The sequence below is a fragment of the Delphinus delphis genome, chromosome 3 (assembly GCF_949987515.2).
Source record: "Delphinus delphis chromosome 3, mDelDel1.2, whole genome shotgun sequence".
In the NCBI taxonomy this organism is placed as follows: domain Eukaryota; kingdom Metazoa; phylum Chordata; class Mammalia; order Artiodactyla; family Delphinidae; genus Delphinus; species Delphinus delphis.
Genome location: NC_082685.1, coordinates 116,475,052 through 116,497,341, shown reverse-complemented (window position 1 = coordinate 116,497,341; position 22,290 = coordinate 116,475,052).

Below are 22,290 nucleotides of genomic sequence, written 5' to 3'. Positions count from 1 at the left end.
CAACTTAGTTTCTTTAATGAATAGGATAAAGCCAAAGGAAATTTGCCATGGGCTTCTCTTTTTAAACATAATTTTATTTATATTTATGTATTTATTAATTTGTTTATTTTTGGCTGCATTGGGTCTTTGTTGCTGCACATGGGCTTTCCTCTAGTTGCGGCGAGTGGGGGCTGCTCTTCGATGCAGTGCGTGGGTTTCTCATTGCGGTGGCTTCTCTTGTTGCTGAGCACGGGCTCTAGGCACGTGGGCTTCAGTAGTTGTGGCTTGCAGGCTCAGAGTTGTGGCTCACAGGCTCTAGAGCGCAGGCTCAGTAGCTGTGGTACACAGGCTTAGTTGCTCCGCAGCATGTGGGATCTTCCTGGACCAGGGCTCGAACCTGCGTCCCCTGCATTGGCAGGTGGATTCTTAACCACTGCGCCACCAGGGAAGCCCCGCCATGGCTTTTAGACACCAAATGTTAATATTCACAAGTCTGAGAAGCAGCGATATGGAGACAACATTCAGATCTTTCATTCTGAAAGGCACTGTGGGCACTGTGGAAAAGACAATGGGCCACTTTTTCCCTGCATACTGCCCATCGCTGGCCTGTGCCCGGGGATGACAAAGCTAGATCTCACATGGTTCCCAAGCCCCTGTTCGGGCCTTGTCTTCCTTCTCAGAAACTTCAAACTCTGAGGCATATTGGGGGAGACTTTGAGAATCAGGTACAGGCTTCTGGGACATCTGGGTTCGGGGCCATGCCTGGTTCCTTCCATTCTTTATGGACCCTGAGCAGAAGTCGCACAGTCACCATTGAAGACCGGAAAGAAATATGTTACCAGGGAGAGCTTCGCCCTCCCTCTGTTCCTGGAGGGCCTACTGTGCACAAGAGGAGGTGGCCCCCTGAGTTAAGGGAAGGAATGAGTCCTCCAAAGTGAGATTCCTGGATGTAATCTGACTTTTCCACTTAGAGTGATCCTGAAACTATCTTAATAAGTTTCCCAGTGTTTCAATTCATTTCATTTATCTTCTTAAGATAAGATGGAAAAAAGTTTTAAAATTACTTCAAGGCCCTATGCATCAACTAGATAAATGGTGAAGTCTGCAGAGGTTAATACCTTGTAGCATAATCTTGCTCTGGAATCCCATCAGGGCAATTGTGATCTGTTTAATATCAACGGGATGACTACAGGTCTCCAGGAAGGAGTTATCAACTAATTTCAGAATAGAGATAAAAGCCTGTGAAATATGCAAGGGCTCCTTTCTAATTAAATTATTCACTGAACAAATTTTCTTAAAATGTAGTTTCCACATTTAGAACAAGTGCTACCCAACACCTCAAGGAGATGGCAAGGGGAGTGACAAATGAGGCTTTGGTGATCAAATTTGGTGATTATCTGCTCACAGATGGTGTGGCAACCATCTGTAGGATTATTAAAAGGGGACTTTAATCATTTTTGATCGTGTTTTGGTCTCTGCCCCATCCATCCCACAAGCCCTTTAAAAAGAACTGACCCCAAACCATACCAGGGTAGTAAAAGGCTCTAGCTGCTTCCACTCAGGTCCAAGCTACCAGATCACTCTCCCAGATCATTGGAATAACCTTTTAAAGGGATTCCCTTCTTCTTTCCTTGTCTCCCTACAGTCTAGTCTCAACACAGCAGTCAGAGTGATCTTGTTAAAATAGAAGCCAGATCAGAGAATTCCTCTACTCAGAATTCTCCATCTCACCCAAAGGAAAAGCCAAAACCTTCGTCGTCTTCAGGGCTTTTCCTAATCGGCATTCTACCCCGCAGCAATCTGACCTCACTCCTGCTCTCCCCATCCACCCCTCTCTCTGCCTGGTTCCTTACTTCCCACAGATTTTTCTAATCCTCATCTCAATGATCCCTTCCCCTACCACCTTGTTTAGCATCACACCTCTCCAATTTTCTCTATTCTTCTTCCCTGTGGTGTTTCAGCACTTTTAGCCCTGCGGTGTAATATATACTTTGTATATACATCTTAATTTATATTTTTCCCCTATCCCCTACCCCTGCTCCACCCCACTAGAACATAAGCTCTAGAAAGACAATCACTTTTGTTAGTTTCTTTACTGCTTTGTCCAGAGGGCCTAGATAAGTGCCTGCTACATGTTAGGATGACTTGGGGCACTTGGAGGCCGTGTGCAAGATAAGTGAACAGAGGGCAGAGAAAGGAACACACATGGGTGGAGGGGGTGTGTGGAGCAGAGCAAAGAGAGACTATGAACCCCTGGGAGACAGAACAGTAGCCTTGATCCTCAATTTACCAGTTCCCAGTTCTGACTCCCTTAGATCTCTGACATGTCATTTGTTTCCTGTCTTGGTATTGTCCACGTATGTCCACAGTATTACCCACTTTATCTTTACAACAACACTCTTTAACTTGAACCAGCCTGAAAGGGAAACTAGAAGGAGACAACATTAGAAAAGGAATAGGCAGGGGGCTTCCCTGGTGGGGCCATGATTAAGAATCCGCCTGCCAGTGCAGGGGACGCGGGTTCGATCCCTGGTCCGGGAAGATCCCACATGCTGCAGAGCAACTAAGCCCGTGCACCACAACTACTGAGCCTGTGCTCTAGAGCCCACGAGCCACAACTACCAAAGCCCGCATGCCTAGAGCCCATGCTCCGCAACAAGAGAAGCTACTGCAATGAGAAGCCCGTGCACCAAAACGAAGAGTAGCCCCTGCTCACCGCAACTAGAGAAAGTCCATATGCAGCAATGAAGAGCCAAGTCCGCCAAAAATAAATTAATTAATTAATTAAATTTATTTTTTAAAAAAAGGAATAGGCAGACCAGAGCACCTAGGGCCTTGCAGGCCATTGTAAATACTTTGGCTTTTGCACTGTTTGAAATGGGAAGCTGTTGGAGCATTTTTTTGATCAGAATAGTGACTTGCTGATTTTCATTTTAAGGAGCTCCCTTTGACTGCTCTCTAGAGAGAACCATCATGGGGTGGCGGCGGGGTGTGGATTATTAGCCAGGGTTCTCCAGAGAAACAGAACCAATAGGAGAATATATCACACACACACACACACACACACACACAGAGACACACACACACACACACACACACACAGAGACACACACACACACACAGAGACACACACACACACACAGAGACAGAGAGAGACAGATTTATTTTAAAGAATTGTCTCACATGATTATAGGGACTGGCAAGTCCAAAATCCATATTGCAAGTCAGCACCAACACCACCTCATACCCGTTAGGATGACTACTATAAAAACCAAAACAGGGCTTCCCTGGTGGCGCAGTGGTTGAGAGTCCGCCTGCCGATGCAGGGGACACGGGTTCGTGCCCCGGTCTGGGAAGATCCCACATGGCGCGGAGCGGCTGGGCCCGTGAGCCATGGCCGCTGAGCCTGCGTGTCCGGAGCCTGTGCTCCGCAACGGGAGAGGCCACAACAGTGAGAGGCCCGTGTACCACAAAAAAAAAAAAAAAAAAAAAAAAAAAAAAACACACAACAACAACAAAACCAGAAAATAACAAGTGTTGGCAAAGTTTAGAACCTTTGTGCAAAAAGGTACAGTCACTGTGGAAAACAGGATGTTGGGTTCATCAAACAATTAAAAATTGAACTACCATACAATTTATCAATTGCATTTCTGGGTATATATCCAAAGGAATTCAAAGCAGGGTCTTAAAGAAATCTTTGTACGCACATGCTCATAGCAGCATTATTCAAAATAGCTAAAATGTGAAAGCAACCCAAGTATCCACAGGTGGAAGAATGGATAATCAATATGTGGTATATACATTCATAACATATACATACAATCGACTATTATCCAGCCTTAAAAAGGAAGGAAATTCTGACACGTGGTAAACTATGGATGAAACTTGAGGACATTATGCTAAGTGAAATAAGCCAGTCACAAAAAAGACAAATGCTTATATGAAGTACTTAGAGTAGTCAAAAATCATAGAGATAGAAAGGGTTTTCTAGGATCTCTGGGAAGGGGGGACTGAAGAGTTATTGTTTAATGGGTATTGAGTTTCAGTTTTACAAGATGAAAAGAGTTGTGGTAATATTATGGTGGTGACGGCTGTACAACATTATGAGTGTATTTAATACCGCTACACTGTACACTTAAACTGGTTAAGATGGTAAATTTTATGTTATATTCATTTTACTCCAATTTTTTAAATTGGGGGGGAAAAGAAAGGTAATGTTTCAGTCTTGAGGCCAAAGTTAGAAACTCAGGCAGAATTTCTGTGCTACGATCTGGAGGCATTCCCTCTTCTTCAGGAAGCCTTGGTCTTTGCTCTTAAGGCCTTCAACTGATTGGATAAGGCCCACCCACATTATGGAGAATCTGCTTTACACAAAGTCTACTGATTTAAATGTTAATCACATTTAAAAATACCTTCACAGCAACATCTAGACTGGTATTTGATGAAATGCTTGGGTACCACAGCCTAGCCAAGTTGACGAATAAGATTAACCATCACAGAGGCCACAGGCCCTGCGCAAGTGGGGAAATTGAATTGACTCCCTGGACAAAGCTGGAAGTTGAGGAAATCTTTGTCTGCAGTTCATAGACTTGGTTTGGAAGCAACTGCCAATCCCTGTTACTGGTAGAAGAGTCAGCCATGAAAAATCAGAGCCCCCAGACTGCTGTGCATGCAGCTGTATGGCCAGACCTTTCCCTGCACCCACACAGAGAGAGACAGACATAGACACAAAGAGAGAAGCACAGGGTTGAGAAACTGGCAAACATCTTAGGACCCTGTCAGAGGTGATCACAAAACAGAGCTGAAGGGCTGTCTCCGTGACCCAGGTATGCACAGGACACTGAAGAAGATGATTTCCACTGTACATAAGCTGAAGCAAATGAGGAAATGCAGTTTGCCCAGAGCTAATCAACAGTGCAAAAACAGGAGAAATTATACCCAGAGAACTACAGCTATGAGATTAATCTGAAAGCGATTTTCAAACAAATATGTTTAAAATATTCATCAAGATGAGAAAAGAAATAGAACTCATTAGGCAAAATGGGGCATTCCGAAGAAGAGAGCACAGAGATTTGAAAGGGAGCCAAACAGAAAGGCAAATAATGAAAAAATATTTTTAAAAAGAGAATCTCTCTGATGGGGAAAGCAGCAGCAGCTAGAAAGGGTTTAAGTGCCACCCAAACAATAAACAACCAATTATTGATGTAACTGGGCCGCTGAGGAGAAAACTCAGCTCACCGAGGCATGAACATTCATTAATCATATTTTTTTAGTTTTCCTAATTACTCCTGAATAGGCTCTCTTGATACCCTCCTTTCCCATTTATGGTAACTGGTCCATAAATACCCCTCTGCCAGCTTCTCTCTTCTAACACTCTTAACCACCTATAGTGTTTGCAGCCATCTCAGTTTGATATTTAAGTCTCAATCTTACTTACTTTAAAACTTCATTCCAATCTCAGCTCTTCCTCTCCCCTCAGCTCTGGGATGGGAGTAAATGAAATCTGATCTTCACACTGTTTTCTCTCTTTTTCTGCTTTTGAACCTTCTCCTTCTCCACCTCTCTGACTCCGGGCCAAACTCTTGCCTACTGCTGGTGGCCTCTGCTAAGGGGTGTTCTACACACAGATGGCACTCCAGGTTTTCCTAGGGTGGGGTTCTGCTTCACTCCAGCCCCTCCATTGTCGAACCTCCTTCCCCAGAGGGGCATCTGTATCTCCCTTGGGACCCATACACTGCGATTCTTCTGCTGGGTTGGGCATGCCATCATGTAACCCTGAGGCCACCTGGCAGCCCCACACCTCCTGCCTCTCCACTACCCTCTGAGCTCCTCTTTAGGGACACAAGGATCCACTTCCGCATCCTTCCAGCCCAGAGATGGGGTGGAGGTTCCTTCTCTTTTCTTCCTAAGCATACTGGCCGTTCGTGGAACTTGAAATGCAGAGTGCTTAGTGCCTACTGTGCTCACTTGTGCTTTCTCCAAAATCCTGGGACAACAGGAAAAGTCCCACGCAGCATCCCAAGCTCCCACACTGTGCCACATCCTGCACTGGCAGAAAACCAGGGCTCAGGGAGGTTAAATAACCTGCCCAACTAGCTGCCCGGGGAACGTGGATCTTTCTGACTCTAACACCAATATTTTCCAGCATGTTTTGCTATAAAGGAGAGTATTCTAAGTCTAGAAAAGAGGTGGAGGAAATTAAACAACTTCCTACCCTGGGAGAGTTACCACAAAACTGCAGTAGGGGCAAAGCATTAGCAGAAAAAGCAAGGGGTGTGCAAGCCTTGGTCCGTCGTGGCACCCAAGCTTCACCCCCAGAGTCCTCTGATCTGAGGAGTTTGGAGTAGTGAGATGATGGTAACGTGCAGGCACTGAGGCTCCTGGGGGGACAAGAGCAGGAGGAAAGAGGAGAGGACTGTCTTTGTCCTTGAAGGAGAGAATGCAGGGATCCCTGTCACCCCGCTGTCTCTAGGCCTGAAGGAAGGAAGGAAAGGTCCTTCTGATTTTCTTCCAGGTTGTCTTCATAGCTCAGAGTATCAGGATGGGGGGAGGAGGAAGCCAGGGGTAAATAGTAGACCTCTGAGCATTTCCTTTAAACTCTCATTGAGGAAGTTGAGCAGGGCAAACTGGTTGCAGGAAGGTAAGAAATGACCATCTTCCTGATAGCCCAGAGCCCCTGGCTAGAGTGGGCAGATTCATATCCGTAATTTTCAGATGAGGAAATCCAGGCTCAGAGAGTGAGCGTGACTCGCCCAGAGATGCACAGAGTCAGGACTTAATCCAGGTTGCCAAGACTAGAGTTTTGCCCAGTTTTCCAGGCTGGCTGCCTTTACTGGTTTACCTTCCTTCCTGTGTCCTTCTTGGGTTTTATTTCTTAGCAAAGGAGATACAGGAATGTGTGTGTGTGTGTGTGTGTGTGTGTGTGTGTGTGTGTGTGTAAGGAACACAAGTGATACTCAAAGGAATTAATATATGTAAAAACACTTGGAAAACTGTGATGCAAGGAAGCATTGCTATTAAGTGTGGGAATGGTTTATAACATTTTCCTTCCCTGTGTTGACTAATAATTTTAATTCCCCACCTTCCCTGAGAATTGAACATTAAGGTAGGGGCAATGTGACTTAGGCTGGACAGAGGAATGCTGAAATTGGAACATGATAAAGAAAGATTGCAGAGACCTTCTAGCAAAGAAACTGGGGAAGAAGCCCATCTCTAGGTGACTTCTCCTGAAAGCAAAATAGATCATGAAAACAGGTTGTGGAAGAAATTCGGCTCATTCAATGAGGAGCTCTCAAAAAATGGTTTTCCATGAAGGCAACTCTGATTTTTTAAAAGTGACTACCTTGGGGGTACCACCCACCCTGCCAAGAAAGAGTATTGATGAGGAAAAATATGAAAGCTTCAAGAAGAATTTATCCGCCCTCTGAATGAAAAACAGGCCTAATTTGGGGTCCTGTGTGAAAGAAAAAAATAGCATGAACCCAAAGGGAAAGGCCTGAATCGAGAAAGTTCCTCACTTTCCCCCAGAATCCTCAGCCCCCCAGAAAGGGAGACAACACAATCCCATTTAAGAACATTTTAAGTGAGAAACAAGACCAATCATCATCTAGCTGCTGAGAGCCATCTATTGAAGGAAATGGGGCATGTTTACCAGACTCAGACAAATGTGTGAGTGGTTATCTAAATGTGACCCCTAGTGTCCAACTTTCACGGCACTCACAGAGGAAAATCTAGGTGATTTGATGGGCTAGAAACCATAGAACCATGAAATGCTAGGGCTGGAAGGCATTAGAGAGCATCTAATCCAGTTTCTTATTTTACAAATGAGTGATTAAGGCCCAGCAGTGATTAAGTGGCTTCCCCAGAGTCAGACAGATAGTGGCAGAGCTGGACTGGAACCCAGGTCTTCTAAGTCCTGGTCCAGTACTATTGCCTATATCTTTGAGAATATTTTCCATAAAATGCAGTTGGCTTTATGTATTTCATTATAGGACCTATGGAAGATCATGAAAACTCAGTGTTTATTTCCTAGGGGCTGAATTATAAAGAGGATATTGACATTATTTACTTGATCTGAAGCACTGCTAATCAGTGACTGAATCTTAAATTGTTCACGCTAAGAATTGTTAAAAAGATTTAAAGCCTTTCCGTATTTTCCCCATCACACATCACACATTTAAGTGACAGATTATGCCATTTCTTCTCAGCCTAAGGTTTATAGTGATTTTCAAAGGAAAGAAATCACACCATGCAACAGGAACAATCAGTCAGGGTGGAAATCAGATGCACCAGGTCTCCCGAGATTCCCCACCATGGCCATATTTATCAACAGCTGTTATTTTCTATCCATTCCCTGCCCTTTTCCTCACAGCCTGCTGAGTGAAGCCAGAGGGCATCATGCCACCATTCACGCTGGTTCTCCTAGAGACCCAGATGACCCAACCTCAGCTGGCTGCTCACTACCATCCAGGAGTATCGAGGTCACTCCTTCTCAAGCTCCTTCCAACGGCTCTTCCCCCTTCCAGTGTCCCAGCTTCACTGAAAAATAATCAAGGCCATTCAACATGACCTAACAAAACTTCCCTTTTCATCACTCTAAAATGCCTCTTTATCATCTATCCTTTTTTCAAAGGAAGAAATGTCCCTTCTCTTTTCCAAGTTTCTGTTTGTGCTTGTGAATCCTTCCTAGGACATTGTTCCATCAATTATCAAAGTTCCCGTCTCATCCATTTTCCCTTCTCTTCTTTCTGACACCTCTCTTGCCTAGAAAAATGCCCAAATTTCCCTTAAACTTAGAACACAACCTTTTGGCCAAATCCTTTTAAACTAAACCCCATCTCTACCCTTCCTTTTACTGCCAAACTTGATCTATCCTCATCACCTCCTTAACTCCTTGTAATCTCAATTTTATTCCAATTGCCTCCTGAAATCATTTTTCTAAACAATTAAAACAAAAGAGATTTACTCATTAGACCCAATGGCCTATTCTCAGTTTTTAGTTTTCCTTGACCTGGCTATAGGGTTTTGCTCACTCAAGAACTATTTACTAAACATCTATTTGGCAAGGCCCTGAGCTGAGCCCTGTGGGGAATAAAGATGAGTGAGGCCCTGCCAGGAACTTATAAACTAGTAGAAGAAATAAGTACAGAAATGCATCAAGTGAGTGCTTTTTCCTTACAGTCCCAGCAATTTGGTTATAAAATTCAATGATTTTTTTCACATTATTTTGTGTATATGTCTAATCACCGAAGTTAGAGTAAAAGTTCCTTGAGGAAGGGACCTTTTCTTCTGTCCTCAGTTGTGCCCTGCATAGACCCTTGGCCCTGATAAATGTTTGTGGTAGTCAGCTTCTGCAACTGCCCCAGAGATCCTCACCTTCTGGTAGTCGTGCGCATGTGCGGTCTCTTCCCATATTGAATAGAGCTGACCTATGCCACCAAAAGGTTATTGAGGAAATTATGGTTTGTGACTTTTGAGGTTTGGTCATGAAAGACATTATGGCTTTGCCTTGCTTTCTCTTGCAAGATCATTCACTCTAGGAGAAGCCTGCTGCCGTGCCATGAGAATACTCAAGCAGCCCTATGACTGGAGCCTCCTGCCAACAGCCAAGTGAGCTCTCTTAGAAATGGATCCTCCAGCTCCAGTCAAGCCCTCCAATGACTGCAGCCCTAGCTGACATCTTGACTGCAATATTGAGAGAACCTGCACCATTACCTCCCAGCTAGCTGTTACCAAATTCCTACCCACAGAAACTGTGTGTGATAATACATGTTTTTTGTTTTAAGATGTTAAGTTTTTGAGTAATTATTACACACGATAGTTAATTCAGATTTTAGTACCCAAAAGTGCAATAGTGCTGCTATAATAAAAATCTGAAACATGGGTATGGCTTTGAAACGGGGAAGCAGGCAGAAGTTGCACGGACTTAGAAAAAACTATTAGAGAAGCCTGAAGAGGCCTGAAGGTTCTGACAGTAGAAGCTTGATAGCCTTTGAGGAGGCTGCAAGCGAGGCTTAAAGGAAAGAAAGGAAAAAGCTATTGGAAATTAGAGGAAAGTTGATCCTTCTTATGAAGTGGCAAAGTGTTCAGCAACATAATAGAAATTAGAAAATATACCTGATGAACTGGCTATCTAAGGAGATTTCTAGTCAGAGTGTTGAAGCTGCCACCTGGTTTCTTCTTGCTGCTTATGGTAAAATTTAAGAGGAGAGAGATAAGCTAAAGGAAGGGCTGATAAACACAAAAAGCTCAGGAAGTGTTATATTTAAAGTTTCCCGGTTTGCCCTTCTAGGAAACTCTTTTGAGGGTACTCTTAGAAAAATATGGTCTAAAGATGAAGCCAAGGAACTGACTATTAAATTCTTTAAGATCTCAGAAAGATCCAAGGTTGTGGTTGGAGAACTATTAAGTCAACAGGGCTTCTAAGAAGTTTAAGGATGTTGTCCCTCTACAGTCTCAGAGAAGCTCAAGAAAAGAAGGGCTTATCTTGAAGCAATTTGTGGATGTTGCTAATGGAGTGAACCTCAATAAGACTGCAAACCTACAAAGTTTTATCAGACCCACAGACTGTATTTTCAGAAACATAGCCAGCTTTCATTAAAAGAGACAGAGATAGTATAAGAGCGAAAGCAGCCTCTCGACTCAAACTTCTACAGGAAGAAACAAGCTGAGAAAACTATACAGCTTCTCACATGAGTTACCTTTTATGGAAAAGGAAAGATGACTTAGAGGGTGGAGCTAAGAGTCACTGAGAATCATTCTGGGAAGGAATGGCACTATCTAGTGAGGTCTCCTATGAACAGCCTGTGACAAACTGAGGCTTCCTGCCAACAGTCACGTGAGTGAGCAATCTTGGAAGTGGATCCTTCAGCCTCAGTCAAGCCTTTGGATGACTGCAGCCCCATTGATACCTTGACTACAACCGTAATCACTGGGCTAAGTTGCTCCTGAATTCTTGACACTCAAACACTGTGTGAGATAATAAATGCTTGCTTATTTTTTTGTTTCAAGTTTGGGGATATTGTGTCATGGAGTAATAGATAATTAATATAGTGTTCAATAAATATTTGTTGAGGAAAGTAAAGAAATAATATCTCAAGAAGGAATATAACCAAATCGCCAGTGTGCCCCTTAATTAAGTGTAAAAAATCTCCTAAAATGTATACAATATACACCTAGGCTATTGGCAGGGAGAAAAATGGGCTCTTAATCCTATTTCTTCTGTATAGACACCTAATACAAAGAGGAAGCAAGCAGAAGTATCATGATTCACTTTACCAGTTGACCACTGTCATCCTGTTACTTGAATGCTCAAGGAGTGTCCAATGTATATGTGGAGGGGCACGACAAACAGATCGTGACCTAGGAGATCATATTATATAGGAGTTAATGCTCATCATCCTCCCATTCTCCCTTTTTTCCTCTCTTTTATGTCTGAATTTGTCTTTGTCCTCATTGCTTCATTTTCTGGGATTATGTGAAAGAACTCAAGTATGGTAGGTGGAGTGATATAGTCAGGAAACCGCACCTTATCTTTGTACCTTTAGAAGCATTCCTTGGAGCAGGAAGGGTTTAAATACTAGATCCTAAGAGAGCAAACATAGATGCATTGTTCCAAGAAGTCAGTAAGGAAGATATAATCCTGCTTTTCAAATGAGTCCACTGGAATTGATGGAAATTTATCTCATAGGAAGAGTATTGTCACCAGACTGAGAGATTTAAGGGCCCCATGGGAACAGTGCTTTCACTGGGCCTGTATTCGTGGGTCTGGCCCTGAGTTCTCCAGAGTTCATGTCATTGTCTGAAAATTCCTAACGTAAATTGTTACCTTGATGAATACAATATCGTTGTTGTTTTACTTCTACTAAACCCAACGGTACCACTGAGGAATTATCCTCTGAGCTGAAAGATCCTAAAATTAGGCATGTACCTTGACTGCAAACAACAAAAGCCCTGATGAAAATGGCTTAAACAGATAGGAGTTCTCTCAAGTGAGAAAGCGCCCAGGAGTAAACAACCTGGGCTCCTTTTGGCTTCCTCTTCTGCCGTCCTTCAAGCACGGTTACTCCAGGTGGGCATCCTGGTCACCTTCCAAGCAGGAGGAAGGGAGCACAAGACAGAATGGGCAAGTCAGTCACAACCGTCCCTTTGGAAAAGCTTCCCCAGAACCTGTATCCAGCAATTCCCACTCACACTTCAGTGGCCGAACTGGGTCACATGACAATTCCTACCTGTAAAAGGTGAAGTTTTAGTTTTCTTGCCTCTTCAATAGAGGAGAGCAGGGAGAAGGGAGCTGTGAGTCTACCACCCCTCGGGTTAAAAGAGACATTGGGTAATTCTGGGACTCTGTCCTTCTGCCTCAAACAGGATTACTCCTTAAACATAATTCTCTCCATTAGAGTATGTAGTGAATATTGGAATACAGAAAGGTGTCTCTTGCCCCTCTTGCCTTTCACAGCAGAACAAAGCAGCGAGAGTTCTTTTAGCAAACAGATGCCTTGCGAGTTACTTCACTGGGGGTCAAACCTGTCCTCTCAGCAGCAAAGGTGATTATTTTTCTTAATTACCATTGCTTCACATCTTGTTATGTGAGCTGTCGGCGTCTTTATTTAGCTGATGACTTTCCACGATCATTTTAGATTTATTTGGGACCTAATTCACTTAACATAGCTTTTGCTGTGCAAGTTAATCAGGGGTCCCAAAACTCTTAATTAGCTCAATATTTTACAGTGAATACCACCCTGAGGAATGCTTTACAAAAATGATGACAAGGCACAGGGTCTGTAGCTTTCAGAATCAATAAGTTACCAACTAATGAATTAAGAAGGTTTTGAACTTACACTTCACTACAGGGTTCATGTAGCAGATGCACAAATAAGCATTTGTAAACATAGCTAGTTCTTTATAGAAAACTTCCATTAACCCAGCAGTTGGGTATAGGAGAATCTCTGTAGTCTTACGAGTAATGATTAAAGAACGTACCCCATTCAATAATTAAAATGATCTTGTTTTTGCCACCATTTCTTCAGCTATTTCTTTTTGGACAAACTGTTTTGTTTTGTTTTGTCATGTTTCTACCAGTCCTGAGTTTTGATATTGGTGGAAGTCACTGAAGTAAACAAAAATGCCCTGTTGAAGTATCTCTCTCCATACATCAGAGGTAAGCTCAAAATGGATCAATGGAACAGAATAGAGTGACCTGAAATAAAGCCACACAACTATGGTCAATTGATCGTTGACAAAGGAGGCAAGAATATACAATAGGGAAAAGACAGTCTCTTCAGCAAGTAGTGTTGGGAAAGCTGGACACCTGCCTGTAAATCAGTGAACTTAGAACCCCCCTCATGCCCGACTCAAAAATAAATTCAGGGCTCCCCTGGTGGCGCAGTGGTTGAGAGCCCGCCTGCCAATGCAGGGGACCGGTCCGGGAAGATCCCACGTGCCGCAGAGCAGCTGGGCGCGTGAGCCATGGCCGCTGAGCTTGCGCGTCCGGAGCCTGTGCTCCGCAACGGGAGAGGCCACAACAGTGAGAGGCCCGCGTACCGCAAAAAAATAAAATAAATAAATAAATAAATTAATTCATAATGGCTTAAACACATAGATATAAGACATGACACCATAAAACTCATAGAAGAGAACATAGGCAAAACATTCTTTGACATAAATCGTACAAATGTTTTCTTAAGTCAGTCTCCTGAGGCAATAGAAATAAAAGCAAAAATAAACAAATGGGACCTAATCAAACTTATAAGCTTTTGCACAGCAAAGGAAACCATAAACAAAACGAAAAGACAACTTACAGACTGGGAGAAAATATTTGTAAACCATGCGACAGACAGGGCTTAATTTCTAAAGTATCCAAGCAGCTCCTACAATTCAATAACAAAAAAATAAACAACCCAATTGAAAAATGGGCAGAAGACCTAAACAGACATTTCTCCGAAGAAGGCATACAGATGGCCAACAGGCACATGAAAAGATGCTCATCATCACTAATTATTAAAGATGCAAATCAAAACTGCAGTGAGGTACCACCTCACATTGGTCAGAATGGCCATCATTAAAAAGTCTACAAATAACAAATATTGGAGAGGGTGTGAAGAAAAGCGAACCCTCTTACACTGTTGATGGGAATGTAAATTGGTGCAGCCACTATGGAAAACAGTATGGAGGTTGCTCAAAAAAACGAAAAATAGAACTACCATATGACCCAGCAATCCCACTCCTGGGCATATACCCAGAAAATACCATAATTTGAAAAGATACATGCATCCCAATGTTCATTGCAGTACTATTTACAATAGTCAGGACGTGGAAGCAACCTAAATGTCCATGAACAGATGAATGGATAAAGAAGATGTGGAATATATACATACACACACACACACAAACATACACACACACACACACACACACACACACACACACACACACAATGGAATATTACTCAGCCATAAAAAAGAATGAAATAATGCCATTTGCAGCAACACAGATAGACCTAGAGATTATCATACTAAACGAAGTAAGTCAGAAAGAGAAAGACAAATACCATATGATATCACTTATACATGGAATCTAAAATATGACACAGATGAACACATCTATGAAACGGAAACTGACTCACAGACATAGAGAACAGACTTGTGGTTGCCAAGGGGAAAGGGGGGTGAGAGAGGAAAAGACTGGGAGTTTGGGATCAGCAGTAACAAACTATTGTTATATATAGGATGGATAAACAACAAGGTCCTATTGTATAGCACAGGGAAATATATTCAATATCCTGTGATAAACCATAATGGAAAAGAATATGAAAAAGAATATATACACATATATATGTATATATAACTGAATATGTGTATATATATAAAAAACTGAATCACTTTGCTGTACAACAGAAATTGACACAACATTGTAAATCAACTATACTTCAATAAATTTTTTTTAAAAAAGAAACAAAATGCAGGGACCCATCCTCATGTAATTTACAATCCAAGACTGAAAATACAAATGTCGAGGAATACAGGGAAGTCATAAAATAGACACACCACTTAAAAATGCAAATATATTTGCCCCCACCAACTGTGAGCATCTTGCAGGTACCTGCTACCTTCACTACTAAATATCTAAATAGTGCCCTGAAGAAAAGTAGGAACTCAGGGAATATTTGCTGAATAAATTATTTTCATAGTGATAGAGAGTAACAAGGAAGGGAGGAAGGATGAGAATAGGCAGAGTACCTGGCCTAGGGTAGGCAGGAAATAAATATGCTTGCAGAAAGACTGGGATTTTTCTTTTTCTCCCAGATGAAGAATTGTAGGAAACCTGAGATCTAAAGGAGCAAGAGAGTACGTCTGTCTTGGGCAGGGGGGTGTTTGAGAAGTGAGGGAGACCAATCTAAGCTTCTAGGCGCTAACCTGGAAGGCACAGAGGATGACATGTGAACTTCAGGAGAAGCAGAGAGAGAAGCTAGGGAGTTGGGAGAGGTCAAAAGAAGGGAAACACTCCTGGACTCTGAGCCTCAGTTCCCTCATCCCTAAAATAAGAATAAGTAATATTTGCTCTGCCTATTTCAAAGTGGTATTATGAGGATTAAATGAAATGGTACGTGTAAAAGTGTTTTCAAAACTTGAAAACACTATATTAATACTACAGGTCCTTTTAAAGATATTTTTGGCCCTGGAACAAGTAAGCAGGTGTCATCGGGATGGGAAACGTGGCATAGAGGCAAGTCACAAAGGGATCATGGCCCTTGGGAATAAATGGCTCAAGGGCACTTTAAAGGGTCACAGTAGGAATCTCAGATATCCTACATTTTTAGGGCCCCAAACTTCCTGAAATGTTTTCGCATAAACTGAGTTTATCGCTAGTGAGACCTTGTAAGGAATAAGGAGGCTTCGACTCCAGAAGTTAATGGGCTTACCAGGCACACACAACTGGTTAACAGCAGGGTTAGGACGAGGCTCAAGCTTCCTGGCTCGTAGTCTAAAGCACAGGCCACTCCGGGAAAACCTTCCAGCATGATTTAAACCCATCAGCACCAGTTCCCTTTGTTTCAAGGTACAAGTTAATGAGCAAGTACAAGGAGAGATGATATTACTTCCCTGGACTTCTGATATCTCACCTAAGAACAATTTTCACAGGGAAAGTAATGGGCACCATGTTTCGTCTAAACTGATTTCCTTTTTGCGAAGCCGAATCTATTTTCAGAGGAGGAAACTGGGTGCTTATGACCTCCCTGTGGAATTCTGTGCAGGAATTTAACAAGATGAGAGCATCACAATGGGCAGGCTGACAAGGCTTCATAATGAGAGAGCTAGACCTGCATTAGACTGCAGAGGGGTCCCATCTGTTGGAGAAGTTCTCTGCTTTGAGCTAGATTTCTTTGTCTTGCAGCTGGGCAATACACTGATTTAGGTTGTTAGGCTAATGAGTTTGTCTTAATCACTTCAGACTGCTATAATAAAAATACCATAGACTGGGTAGCTTAAACAGCAAACATTTATTTCTCACAGTTCTAGAGGCTGGGAAGTCTAAGATCAAGGCACCAACAGGTCTGGTATCTATTGAGGGCCTGCTTCCTTGCTTGTAGGTAGTTACCTTCTGCACCCTCATGGCTGAGAGAGGCCTTCTCTCTCCCATCTCTTCCTACAAGGACACTAATCTCTTTCATGAGGGCTCCACTCTTATGACCTAATTACCTCCCAAAGGCCCCAGGTCCAAATACCAACACATTGGGGATTAGTCTTCAAGATATGAATGGTGGGGGGGCAGCACAAGCATGCAGTTCATAACAGTTACGAGCTCTTCCTGACCTTGCCTATTTGACCTGACATTGACCTTGTCTGATTTATATCCCTCCAAGAAGTATAGGCAACGGCCCATTTTTATTTCAATTACAGAGATCATTTTCCTTCCTACTAAGAGTAGGATGAATATGCAATAAACTAAGTAGTTTTGTGAAGTAAGCACTCAAACTAATAAAAGGCTTGTTGGGCTTCCCTGGTGGCGCAGTGGTTGAGAGTCCGCCTGCCGATGCAGGGGACATGGGTTCGTGCCCCGGTCCAGGAAGATCCCACATGCTGCGGAGTGGCTGGGCCCGTGAGGCATGGCCGCTGAGCCTGCGCGTCCGGAGCCTGCGCTCTGCAACGGGCGAGGCCACAACAGTGAGAGGCACGCGTACCGCAAAATAAATAAATAAATAAATAAATAAATAAATAAATAATAAAGGCTTGTTGCCTGATAGAGGTGACCTCCTTCTTGCTTCACGGTATAAATAACTAACATTACCCAGGCAAATCCATATTATAAACTTTTTATGAAGGAATTACACATGCGTAATTTATATGTCTACACATATTTGTGGATTTTTGTGAACCTTACAAAACCAACTTGGAAAGATATTTCATATTGCTTTTATGGTCTACACCACACAATTAAACACTTAATTATACACGAATTCTTTTCATGTTAGTTTCAAAAGCCCTTAGAAGTTGAAGATCATGTACTAAACTTCTTTTATGACCTCCTCAAGACCTAACACAATCTTAAGCATGTAGAAGGTATTCAAGAAATATTTTTAATTGATTGATTTCAACAGATAAAATACTAATCCTTAAGTATTAACAAATAGCTGGAGAGGTAAGGAGAGTCCAGTTGATGAAGAGCTGTAAATGTCATGTCAAAGAAGATGATAACATCTGCAGCTTAGGAAAATGACTCTAAAAGCATGTGGAGGCTAGAGCTAAAAGGAGAAAAGAGGTGGAGAGCTGATGATAGCAGGGAGATCTATTGGAAGCTGCTGAAATGGTCCAGGTGGGGAAATGTCTGAATAATGGCAATGACAAGGATCAAGGGAAAGAAAGACAAGACTGAATCAAGAGATATGTAAAAAAACACAATCAGTGGGAATATCACTGGAGTGGAGAAGAAGGGAATCTGCAATGACTCAGGTTTCAGGCTTCGATAGTTGTGTCATTATCCAAAATAGGAAATGCAGCATGATAAAGAGGTTGGATGTGGGAAGAGGTAAAGAATTTCAGGTTGGACATTTTGAGTTTGGGGGAATCTAGATAAAAACGTCTAGTTAGAAGATATAAATGTATGGGCCAGTCTACAAGAGAAGAGGGAAGTTTGGAGTAGAGATTTAGACTTTGGGGTTGTAAGAGCATGGATGGTAGTTGAAGGCAAGGACATCATTAAGAATACGCAAGAACGGATATAGAGGGAATGCATAGAGGAGGATGTTAAGATCTAAGGCAGGCCCATGAAAGAACTTGAGAAAGAGCTACTATAAGCTTAAGAGGTAAACCAGAGTGATGCTCTGAGGCCTTGTGGAGGTGGGAACACAAGATGATGACTGCCGTCAACAGAACCAAAGGCCCAAGGCCTCAGAGAGATCAAAAGCTGGGGGAGAAAAGGAGCTCTAAAGGATGATTGGTGACTAGGACTCAAATAAAGCTGATGTCAGATGGATGACAGTGTCCAGGATGTAGCCATAGGAGAAGCTTGTCCAAGTTGAATCCTGAAACCTCATTTCTGCAACACGACCCTTCACCTGAATCTCAACTTTCTCTTTTTTTTTTTAAATTCACACCTTCCTCCTCTCTCATAATCTCACAATTTGACCGTAGTTTAACTCACTCTTACATGCAATTCCTCTATCAGCTCCTAACATAGGTTCTGTTGTTTGTTTGTTTGTTTGTTTGTTTTGCGGTACACGGCCTCTCACTGTTGTGGCCTCTCCCATCGTGGAGCACAGGCTCCGGACGCGCAGGCTCAGCGGCCATGGCTCACAGGCCCAGCCACTCCGCGGCATGTGGGATCTTCCTGGACCGGGGCACGAACCCGTGTCCCCTGCATCGGCAGGCGGACTCTCAACCACTGTGCCACCAGGGAAGCCCCTGTTGTTTGTTTTGACTGGGCTAATGGAGCAGTATCTGTTGAACAAAAGAAAAAAAAATGAGGCTATTTGACAAAAGATAAAGCTGGGTTTCTGCAGACACAGCAGGAACTGTAGGGTACAGTCTTATTTTCCAGTCTTTTTGTAAGTGTTTTAATTAGATGCCATTTGCTGATGATAATTGCTGTGTGAGGGATTGCAAAGAAAGTTAAAAGGATACATCTCACACAATCACAGCAATCATGCTGCATGTCAGTGTAGGGAGGACAGGATACTGGTCACACCACATTTGCACAGGTCAGATGGCATATGGGGATGGAAACTTTACCATGCATGCTGGGAGGAATGGATATTTAGCCGGAAAAGAGAGGAAGCCAGAGGAACAAATAATTGACAAAGTACTTTAATATTGCTGCAGTTAAAAAATAGTAATAATGACTGATATTGATCGAGCCTGTGTCGGGTACTGAACTCCACATAAGCTTTATGTGCATTATCTTGTTTAATACCTAAACACCCCTAAGAGATAAAATAATAACTAACACATAAATCACTTACTAAGTGCTTTACAACAACCTCAAGAATTAGGTACTATCATTGTCCCTGTTGTGCAGATCAGGAAGTGAAGGCATGGAGAGGTTAAGGAAACTCATTCTAAGTCAAGCTATTAAATGGTGGAGCCTGAATTTGAATGATGCAGTTGCAAAGCAGAGTCCAGCTCTTATGCAGAAAGTATTATAGTATTATCATAGGCATCTTACAGGTGAGGAAGATAACACACAGAAACTATAAGCCATTGAACCGTAGACACACAGCTAAATAGCGATGAGTGGAATTTGAAGCCATTGGAAACGAATTTGCAATTAGGTGGCAAATTATGGTTCAATATAAAAGAGGTTGTCTAATATATACACTACCAAACATAAAATAGATAGCTAGTGGGAAGCAGCTGCATAGCACAGGGAGATCAGCTCGGTGCTTGGTGACCACCTAGAGGGGTGGGATAGGGAGGGTGGGAGGGAGGGAGATGCAAGAGGAAGGAGATATGGGGACATATGTATATGTATAACTGATTCACTTGGTTATAAAGCAGAAACTGACACACCATTGTAAAGCAATTATACTCTAATAAAGATGTTAATAAAATAAATTAAAATAAAAGAGGTTGTCTAACTACCAAAGCTTCATAACAATGAGATAGGCAGCCCAGTGGGGTTCTGAATCCCCTGTGCCCAGAAACACCCAGGAAAATAGGTGATTATACAATAGTATCTTCCATTTACATCCACTTTATCATTTCCAAGGAGCTTTATAGGGAGACTCCCTTTCTTGGTTTGGGATTTGATGGCCCTGCTGGTTCCTCCCCGTCTACTCTGGTTAAGGACTTCGAACTGCAAGCAGATTATCTTGACCTGCCCACTACTAACCACTGTCACTGACACTTGAGTTGGTCTTAAAAGGTCCCAAAAGTTTTTTGACAACTGAGCAGCCTTTACTGAACCATTAAGCTACATTTGTGCATATGTGCTCTTCATTTATCCATCCACTCACCCAACTAATGGTTGTTGAGCATCCGCGAAGTGCCAGGCACTGTCTAGGTGCTAAGGATGCAGTGAGGAGGAAGGCCCCGTCTCTGTAGCCGCAGTTGTCCACAGCCCACTCATAGTCTGCCCATCCTGGAGGTCACCTGCAGACAGGTCCCATCCAGGCCAAAGGCTTCCAGCCTCTGTGCCTCAGAGTGCTCTCTGGCCCTGGCGTGATTGGCCCATGCAGAGGAGCATCCCTCAGCCCATGCAGAGAGGAAGTTACTGGATATGTGCCCCAGCTTCCTTGCCCTTAGGTGGGACAGCGTGAGGTATGCTCTTTACGGACTATTCAAGCTCCCCCGCCCCCAACAGAACTCAGCCCTACAGCAGAAATGTCATTAATGCTCCTTCTATTGTCTCTCCTCTATTCCCTGTCTCTTTTCCTCGCTTGCTCACTGTGCTTCTTAGGATCATTTCCTAAATAAACTAATTACACCCAAATCCTTGTCTCAGGTTCTGCTTTGGGGGGAACCTGTCCTCCAGGGGCTTTTGACTTAGTGGTTAGCACATGTGTATTATTATTGAGGCTGCAGATTCACTCGAGTAACCACAGTGAGAAAATCAGAGGCGCCTTCCTTAGGAAGGACAGATGCATCACGTGGCTGTCCCTTTCAGTACCTTTAGGTCAGAATTTAATGTGGAAATTAACACCCAGAGACACCTGCAGGGCAAAGCTAAGCCAGAGCTCCCTGCTGAGAAGTGAAGCTCTGGCACGTGGACATGGCATTTCCAAGTGCTCTGCAGGCACCATCATCCATTGCCTGCACAAGAGGAGAGAGGGAAGAGTACAGGGGGAAAAAGAGAGGTTGTGGTACAGTGCCCTGTAAAGGCCTGATTTTAGCTACTGATTCCATGTCTTCAGTGGGAAGCACACTCTGACTCAGCTGGACACTTTGCCCCCAGACACAAGATCACTCCTGCAGCAGCTTTGGTTGTCGGCTGCTGGCAAACCACTATACACCCACGGGAAACTTGAGACATCTGGGACTTCCTGTCCCCAAAAGAGAAGCGTCAAGAGGAAAGGAAAATAACATCTGACAAGCAGCCTAATGTCCTTTGGTACCAATGTCCTTGAAACACAGATTTAAGCAGATTAAGATCACAACCATAGCCTTCTCTAAGACCAACTAGGGTTCCCTTGTCAGACATGATTTTTGCCAAGAGGATCACAGGGTGAGCTTTAGGGTCTGCTCCCTACTGAATTTCAGTTAAGTTTAAGCGTGTTTAGCAAACTGTTGGAAAAGGCTCAAGACCAGTCCATATCATAAGCTGATTTACACGAAGGCTTTTATTGTTATAGGGAGGAAGCTTTGAGCTCTGCTCTCTGGGCGAAAGAAAGCAGACATGGGGTGTCTGTCCCCTGCCCTGCCCCCATTTAAGTCCTGTGGAGAGGATTTCAGGAAGAGGCAGAAGGCACTGTGGTCCTGAAGCACTCGATGGCTTGTGGAGGGCCCCTGTGTTAGCAGTGGGACAGAGTGCAGGGAAGCTGATCCTCTCCATTGCCTCCTGGAGCACAGCAGGGCAGTGAGGCTGGCGGAAACGTGGGGCTGTGAAGTCATCTCCTGCGGTTTCAGGCAGAGGGGGCCTGGTGGTAGAGGGAGCCAGCAGACATACCCGCTTCGCTCACTGACTGTGTTTCAGCAGCCAGGCACCCTTCATGTGGATGAGGGCTGCGGACCACCATGATGGGACCGGAGGGGAGGCCCAAGACGGCTCTGGAGCTCCTACAAAATACCCCCAGGGATCCCAGAAGTAACTGGCAGACTTTTTTTTATTGGGGTAGAGAAAGAATTTGGCCTCTTTTACATGGAGGTAGGAGTTAAATTT